Here is a 9,137-nt window from a genome sequence, read left to right as displayed (position 1 = left end):
CATTCCAGGCCTGAGGACAAACACTTTCCTCTTTGTTCATATTAAAGCTATGACATACAGTGCATTCAGAAAGTATTCAGACCCCTTCACTTTCCACATTGTTACGTTACAGCCTTATTCTAAAAATGATTAAATACGTTTCCTTCAATCTACACACAATACCCCATAATGACAGTGAAAACAGGATTAGACATTTTTGCAAATGTATTAAAAATAACACAGAAATACCTCTTTTACATAAGTATTTAGACCCTTTGCTATGGGACTAGAAATTTAGCTCCAGTGCACCTTGTTTCCATTGATCATCCTTGATGTTTCTACAACTTGATTGGATTCCACCTGTGGTAAATTAAATTGATTGGGCATGATTTGGAAAGGCACACATCAGCGCAAAAACCAAGCCATGAGGTCGAAGGAATCTCTTCCTAGAGATCGAGGGAGAAGGACCTTGGTCAGGGAGGTGACCAAGAATCAGATGGCTATTCTGACAGAGCTCCAGAGTTCCTCTGTGGAGATGGGAGAACCTTCCAGATGGACAACCATCTCTGTAGCTTTCCACCAATCAGGCCTTTATGGTAGAGTGGCCTGACGGAAGCCACTTAGTAAAAAGCACCTAGACTCCCAGACCATGAGAAACAAGATTCTCTGGTCTGATGAAACCAAGATTGAACTCTTTTGCCAAGCATCACTTGTGGAAGAAACCTGGCACCATCCCTAGCATGGTGGTGTTTTTCAGCGTCAGGGACTGGGAGACTAGTCAGTATCAAGGGAAAGATGAACAGAACAAAGTACAGAGAGATCCTTGATGAAAACCTGCTCTAAGACCTCAGACTGGGGTCAAGGTTCACCTTCCAACAGGACAACAACCCTAAGCACATAGCCAAGACAATGCAGGAATGGCTTCGGGACAAGACTCTGAATGTCCTTGAGATGCATGTTTATCAATAACTGGAAAACCAGTCAATATTCAGGTCCCCAAGAAAGTAGACCTCTCTGTTTACATCACATACACTATCAAGCATTTCACACATTATTTCGATACTGACTGTTTGCACTATACACCCCCAAAGAAAGGGCTTTAGATGTGCCAAGTGAACCTGCAACCACAACACTTCAATAACACAAAATAAGATATTGTCACGAATATTACCGAAGGTGACTCCCCTTCTTGTTCGGGTGGCGCTCGGCGGTCGTCGTCACCGGTCTACTAGCTATCGCCGATCCGTTGTTCTGTGTTCCTTTGGTTTTGTCTGATTGGTATCACCTGTTTCTTGTTTGGTTGTTAGGGTAGGGTTATATATAGTTTGTTCAGCCCGCTTCTGTTTCGTGCGGGCTTGTTAGTCTGTTTTGTTGTTTGAGTGTATTTTGTTTGTATTTGGGTTTCACGCTGTCCGTTTATATTTCTGATCATTTGTTTTTCTACTTTTGGTTCATGTTATGTTTCCGGGACATTAAAGCGTGTTTTTTCCCACATCTTTTGCTCTCTGCGCCTGACTCCACACCTCCTCACTCATTTATCGTAACAGAAGCCCGCACCACGATATGGAGTCAGCAGGAGCAGCGACCACTCCTCTTCCTACTATGGAGGAGAGAGTCCTTCATCACACGTCTATCCTCCATCGCCTAGGATCAGCGATGGATCAGATGATGGAAAGGATGGATCGTTGGGAGAGGAATGGTCTCCCTACTACCCCACCGACCCTCCCACCAGCAACTCTACCATCTCCCCCATCTGGATCCGGTTCCAGCACTGCTGGCACACGTCTGGTCTGTGCTGGAGGAATTCATCTGGGAATCGAGAGGGCAGGCAGAACACTCCTCGGTCACCCCAGGTGAGTAAGCACCACACTCTCCCAGAGTTTCCTGTTGGTCACATGTTCCTATTAATTTGTTTCCTTAATTATTCTCCTTCTCTCCAGCATAAGGCACTGGTAGATTCAGGCGCAGCTGGAAACTTTATAGATCGCGGACTCGCTCAGAGGTTGAGGATTCCGTTAGTAAAAGTAGACCCCCCCTTTTGCCGTGCACTCTTTAGATAGTCGACCATTAGGGTCAGGGCTGGTGAGGAAAGCCACAATTTCGTTGGAGATGATTATGCAGGGGAATCACAAGGAGCGAATTAGTTTGTTCCTTATCGATTCACCTGCGTTTCCAGTGGTACTGGGGATTCCCTGGCTAGCTATTCATAATCCTACGATTTCGTGGAAACAGGGAACTCTACAGGGGTGGTCTGATGAGTGTTCAGGCAGGTGTGTAGGGGTTTCCATCGGTGCGACAACGGTGGAGAGTCCAGACCAGGTTTCCACCGTGCGCATTCCAGCTGAGTATAACGATTTGGCTATCGTTTTCAGTAAAAAGAAGGCGACCCAATTACCACCCCATAGGCAGGGGGATTGCGTGATAAACCTCCAGGGTAACGCTGCACTCCCCAGGAGTCATGTGTATCCTTTGTCCCAGGAGGAGACGGTGGCTATGAAACTTATATCACCGAGGCTCTGGGACAGGGGTACATTCGGCCCTCCATGTCACCTGTCTCTTCGAGTTTCTTTTTGTGAAGAAAAAGATGGTGGTTTACGTCCGTGTATTGATTATAGAGGTCTAAATTCCATCACGGTGGGTTTTAGTTACCCACTACCTCTCATTGCTACGGCAGTGGAATCATTTCACAGAGCGCAGTTCTTCACTAAACTGGATCTCAGGAGTGCTTATAATCTGGTGCGTATTCGGGATGGAGATGAGTGGAAAACTGCATTTAGCACTACTTCTGGCCATTATGAGTACCTCGTCATGCCATACGGTTTAAAGAATGCTCCAGCTATATTTCAATCCTTCGTGGATGAGATTCTCAGAGACCTGCACGGACAGGGTGTAGTGGTGTATATTGACGATATTTTGATCTACTCCGCTACACGCACTGCGCATGTATCTCTGGTGCGCAAGGTTCTTAGACGACTGCTGGAGCATGACCTGTATGTGAAGGCGGAGAAATGTGAGTTTTCCAAACAATCAGTTTCCTTCCTGGGTTATCGCATTTCCAGCTCTGGGTTGGTAATGGAGGGTGACCGCGTAAAGGCCGTGCGTAATTGGCCGACTCCGACCACGGTAAAGGAGGTACAGCAGTTCTTGTGGTTTGCCAATTACTACCAGAGGTTTATCCGGGGTTTTGGTCAGGTAGCTGCCCCTATTACCTCACTGCTGAAGGGGGACCGGTGCGTTTACAGTGGTCAGCAGAGGCGAACGGAGCTTTTCATAAGTTGAAGGCGATGTTTACTGAGGCGCCGGTGTTGGCGCATCCGGACCCTTCTTTGGCGTTTATAGTAGAGGTGGACGCATCCGAGGCTGGGGTTGGAGCGGTGCTCTCACAGCGTTCGGGTGCGCCACCGAAGCTCCGCCCCTGTGCCTTTTTTTTGAAGAAACTCGGGCCAGCGGAGCGGAATTATGATGTGGGGGATAGGGAGTTGTTGGCTATGGTTAAGCCGCTGAAGGTGTGGAGACACTGGCTTGAGGGGGCTAAGCACCCTTTCCTTATCTGGACTGACCACCGTAACCTGGAGTATATCCGATCAGCTAGGAGACTGAATCCTCGTCAGGCAAGGTGGGCCATGTTTTTCACCAGATTTCGTTTCACTATCTCATATTGACCAGGTTCCCTCAACACTAAGGCCGACGCGCTGTCAAGACTCTATGACACTGAGGACAGGTCCATCGATCCTACTCTCATCATTCCGGCAGCTAAGCTGGTGGCACCAGTAGTATGGGATGTGGACGCGGACATCGAGCGGGCGCTAAGGGAGGAACCTGCGCCTCCACAGTGTCCGGAGGGTCGTAGGTACGTGCCGCTGGCTGTTCGTGATCAATTGATTCGATGGGCTCATTGTCTACCCTCGTCGGGTCACCCAGGTATTTTTAGGACAGTCCGAGGTCTTGAGAGGAAGTACTGGTGGCCCACTTTGAGGAGGGATGTGCGATTCTATGTTTCCTCCTGTTCGGTGTGCGCCCAGAGTAAGGCTCCTAGACACCTGCCAAGAGGTAAATTACAACCTCTTCCCGTTCCACAACAGCCGTGGACCCATCTATCGGTGGATTTTCTTACTGACCTTCCCCCCTCTCAGGGTAACACAACGATCCTGGTCGTGGATCGGTTCTCTAAGTCCTGCCGTCTTATCCCATTGCCCGGTCTCCCTACAGCCCTACAGACTGCGGAAGCTCTTTTCACCCATGTCTTCCGGCACTACGGGGTGCCCGAGGATATAGTTTCTGATCGGGGCCCCCAGTTTATCTCCCGTGTTTGGAGGGCATTTATGGAACGTCTGGGGGTCTCGGTCAGCCTGACCTCAGGGTATCACCCGGAGAGTAATGGGCAGGTGGAGAGAGTGAACCAGGAGGTGGGTAGGTTTCTGCGGTCGTATTGCCAGGACCGGCCAGGGGAGTGGGCGAGATATATTCCCTGGGCAGAAATAGCCCAGAACTCACTAAGCCACTCCTCTACCAACATGTCACCATTTGAGTGCGTGTTGGAGTACCAGCCAGTCCTGGCACCGTGGCATCAGAGCCAGACTGAGGCTCCTGCGGTGGAGGAGTGGGTGCAGCGCTCTAAGGAGACCTGGCAGGCTGTCCAAGAGTCATTACGCCAAGCGAGTATAAGGCAGAAGAAGAGCGCTGACCGTCACCGCAGTGAGGCCCCCGTGTTTGCACCTGGGGACAGGGTCTGGCTCTCGACCCGAAACCTGCCCCTCCGCTTGCCCTGCCGGAAGCTGGGTCCGCAGTGTATATGGCCATTTAAAGTGCTGAGGAGAATAAACGAGGTTTGTTATCGATTATTACTTCCTTCGTATTATCGTATTAACCCCTCGTTTCATGTGTCTCTTCTCAGGCCGGTGGTAGCTGGTCCCATGCAGGAAGGTGAGGTTCCGGAGGTTCCTCTGCCCCCTCTGGACATCGAGGGGTCCCCGGCGTACAAGATACGAGCTATTCTGGACTCGAGACGCCGGGTGAGGGGCTTGCAGTACCTCGTTGACTGGGAGGGGTACGGTCCGGAGGAGAGGTGCTGGGTTCCGGTGAGGGATATTCTAGATCCATCTATGTTGAGTGAGTTCCATCGCCTCCGTCCGGATCGCCCAGCGCCTCGGCCCCGGGTCGTCCCCGAGGCCGGCGTGCTGCGGGAGCTGCGCGTCAGGGGGGGGGGGTACTGTCACGAATATTACCGAAGGTGACTCCCCTTCTTGTTCGGGTATCGCCGATCCGTTGTTCTGTGTTCCTTTGGTTTTGTCTGATTGGTATCACCTGTTTCTTGTTTGGTTGTTAGGGTAGGGTTATATATAGTTTGTTCAGCCCGCTTTTGTTTCGTGCGGGCTTGTTAGTCTGTTTTGTTGTTTGAGTGTATTTTGTTTGTATTTGGGTTTCACGCTGTCCGTTTATATTTCTGATCATTTGTTTTTCTACTTTTGGTTCATGTTATGTTTCCGGGACATTAAAGCGTGTTTTTCCCACATCTTTTGCTCTCTGCGCCTGACTCCACACCTCCTCACTCATTTATCGTAACAGATATTCTCTAAGCATTACAGGGATATGCCTCTGAATATATAGCAGCACCTCTTCCTTAAATGCAATTCTCTCTCTTCTATGAATGTTATATCCTTGTATTGCTACTGCTGAATCATCAAATGTTATCTGATGTTAGCAAGTTATTGATTTGATTAACCTTATTTCTAAGGCTGCATATATTAATATGGGCTGTTTTCAGCCCTTTCCTGGGTAGCTTATCAGAGAGACATAATACTGAAAAGAGCAGACAAAGCAAGAGAAAAATATGTATTCAGCAGTCCATTAATCAGTTGGTGTGTGTGTGTGTGCTGCGGGGTGGAAGCTACGAACCCATAGGCTTGGCCCTGTCATCCCACAGCTTCCCTGTCAAAGGTGGAATTTCTTAGAAAGAATAAAGAGTTGGTGACTTGTAAATTAAATTTATTTATTTAAACGAACATAATAAAAATGTGCCTAGCCAATGTTGTCGTCGTCAACTTCACCGGGCGTCAAACACAACCACTGGAGTCAGAGTCAAGGAATGTAGTTTTGGCTTGTGTGCGAATCGGAACGGCTCAGAGGAGCAGGAGCCTACATCCTGTTTATGTTGCGTGAGGCAGCTTGAGCCCCTAGACAGGACGCTAGTCTATTTCAGGGCATTTTTCTATAATGTACACTAATGATTCCAGGGATTTGTCTGCCAAAGAAACCATTGGGCGGGCCGGGCCGCCTAAGCCCAAGTCCAAACAGTAAGAAAAGTATTTGTACACACCGAACAAAAATATAAAACATGTAAAGGTCCCATGTATCATAAACTGAAGAAAATCACAGACGTTTTTTTAATGCACAAAAAGCTAATTTCTCTCTAATTTTGTGCAAAAATGTATTTACATCTCTGGTAGTTCCTGTTAGTGAGCATTTCTCCTTTGCCAAGATAATCCATCCACCTAACAGGTGTGGCATATCAAGAAACTGATTAAGCAGTATGATCATTACACAGGTGCACCTTGTGCTGGCGACAATGAAAGACCACTTTAAAATGCACCATTTTGTCACAACACACTGCCACAGATGTCTCTAGCTTTGAGTGTGCTATTGGCATGCTAACTGCAGGAATGTCAACCAGAGCTTTCGCCAGAGAATGTAATGTTCGATTCTCTACTCCAACATCGTTTTAGAGAGTTCGGCAGTACGTCCAACCGGCCTCACAAAAGCAGACCATGTGTAACCACGCCAGCCCAGAACCTCCACCTGCAGGATTGTATGAGGGTGGGGGGCCTATATATTTTTTGTAATATAATCTTTGAGAACTAACAATCAATCAAATCTAGACAGGAGAATTGTTAATTCATTTAAAAAAGTATTGATTTTGATAAGTTTGAGCAAAAGCACAGCCATGGCAAACTGCATAGAATTGCAGGAAATTCTCTTTAAAACTGCAATATTTTCTCTCAGCTTCTTGGCAAAATGTGTAGAATAGCAGGAAATTAACTTTACAACTGCAAAAATGTATATCGGCTCCATTGAAATTTGAATGGCAAGAAATTGGCTTTAAAAAATGCAACGAAACAAAAGATAAGGGGCTTCAAATTCTCTAAAATTCAGCCGCGCCGACCGTGCCCATTGCCAAACCCCCCACCTTTTTGATCCATAAAACCCTGGATTCTTTCCTAGAGGTTTCAGCACCTATTTAAAACCTTAATATATTTCAAAGGATACATCTCTTTGTTCTCTTCTTGTACATAATTCTGTATCCACACTCTCTGCATCTGATTGGATCACGGGCCTTAATTTAATTTTCAGTGTGGCATTCTGTTAGGAGAAAAACATTTTAGCAGCTACTACATCACAGACATACTGGTAATCATTCTGTAAGGCAGGAGCTGCAGTAGTACATCAAACATTCTGTAACATGCTGACCACACCACTTGCGTTACGTGCGCGAGCGTTGCAAAATAAATGTACACATACATGTTATTCAATCACTTCATCCAAACTGCTTGCGCGCATCGACGAGCGTTTGCGTAGCCAGGCGATAAAATAGAACTGTTTTCTTTATTTTTTTAGGCTTGATGTGCTGCAAGTCCCGCCTCTCACATCTCATTTGTTTTTAGGAGCATATACCTACGTGGGTGATTGGAAGCTGAAATGAGGTGCACACTACAGTCCAGTTGGTAGTAATGCACCTTAAAGTTGGGTGCCAACCGCCATATAAAGTCCAAAGAAAAAATCATTAGAAGCCTGGAGGACAGAATGCTAGAAACAAACTCTGTTTACCCTTTTATCTGTGGATTAATTGTCAGAGTAGAGGACCTTGTGCATTTCAGGTCAAATAACAACCCAATGTTTATTTCCCAGGACAAATGACCTAGCAACAGCAAACTAGCTAAATGGCCATGAATATTTCTTGTGTTTCGACCTGTCCCCAAATTAAAATAGTTGGTTAAGAGATTGTTTTGATATTTCAACCTGCACGTCTTGGTCGCATCTGGTTTGGATGGACAAAATCAACATATTTGTGATGGCGCTAAGAAAGCACACACGTGCCCGATCTAGTCAGCATGTAAGGCAGGCGCTGCAGTAGTACATCAATCATGTAACTACATATGTAGATATGGGTGAACAAAACAAGGGTACTGAAGGGCATGTTATGAAAAGTCACTAACAGTCTTAGTTACAGTACAAAGACAAAGCATGGATTTTAGAAACAATGGTAAAATAGCATCTCAAACACACTGTGCCATGTACAATATTACAGCTTCCGAACAGAAGACATTACCCCCACATATGTAGATCATAGGCTGTTGCTTGGGGGGTTGCACGTCTTTTTGAGTGTCCATGCTTGAATCTGGAGAAAATCAGATAACATTTTCAGTATCGTTTGAGACAGTATAACCAATTTATGTGCAACACCCGAAACTGCATGGCTTATAAATTATGTTATGACTATCTAACATAACTGGTTTGCTAAGTGACCCAAAAGCATAATTATCTCAGCAATTTAGCCCAATATTACTATCTAATGTTAGAGTTGCGTAAATTCGAATCTGGTATCAGGATAAATGTAACAATGAGTCACCGATTTTATACTATGTATTTTTTATTAGCTAAGTAATAAATGGCAAATGCAACTTTCGTATATACGGGCTCACTGTAATACCACGCAGGGCAGAATAGAGAACTGACAAGATGTATGTAAAACAGTATTCTTTATACTGTGATAGACAGTTCCAACCCATCTGTTGGCCTATCACAGTAGAGACTGGGCGTGGTTTAAACTTGCTCAGCCTATTGCAGGCGCTCAGGCGGGTCCCCGCCTCTTGGCGCTTCTGTTGATAGATGTAAATGTTGCTTGTGAAGAACATCCAGGCTCTCATGCTCCATACCGTTATCTCGCACCTGGCTCCTGTTATCTAACAAAAGACCGCTTGTTCTCGCAACACCCCGCTCTGAATGTGCCCCCCTCCCCACTAATTTGAACAGTTCCTAAATCAAATCAAATCAAATTTTATTTGTCACATACACATGGTTAGCAGATGTTAATGCGAGTGTAGCGAAATGCTTGTGCTTCTAGTTCCGACAATGCAGTAATAACGAACAAGTAATCTAACTAA

General features: G+C 46.1%; 1 pseudogene; it reads right to left on the bottom strand.

Moving 5' to 3' along the window:
• Nucleotides 1–1,687: 1,687 nt before the first annotated feature.
• On the bottom strand, nucleotides 1,688–8,363 carry LOC112236200 (annotated as a pseudogene).
• Nucleotides 8,364–9,137: the final 774 nt, after the last annotated feature.

This window comes from Oncorhynchus tshawytscha, linkage group LG31 (assembly GCF_018296145.1).
Source record: "Oncorhynchus tshawytscha isolate Ot180627B linkage group LG31, Otsh_v2.0, whole genome shotgun sequence".
NCBI lineage: Eukaryota > Metazoa > Chordata > Actinopteri > Salmoniformes > Salmonidae > Oncorhynchus > Oncorhynchus tshawytscha.
This window is presented reverse-complemented; position numbering and strand designations above follow the sequence as displayed.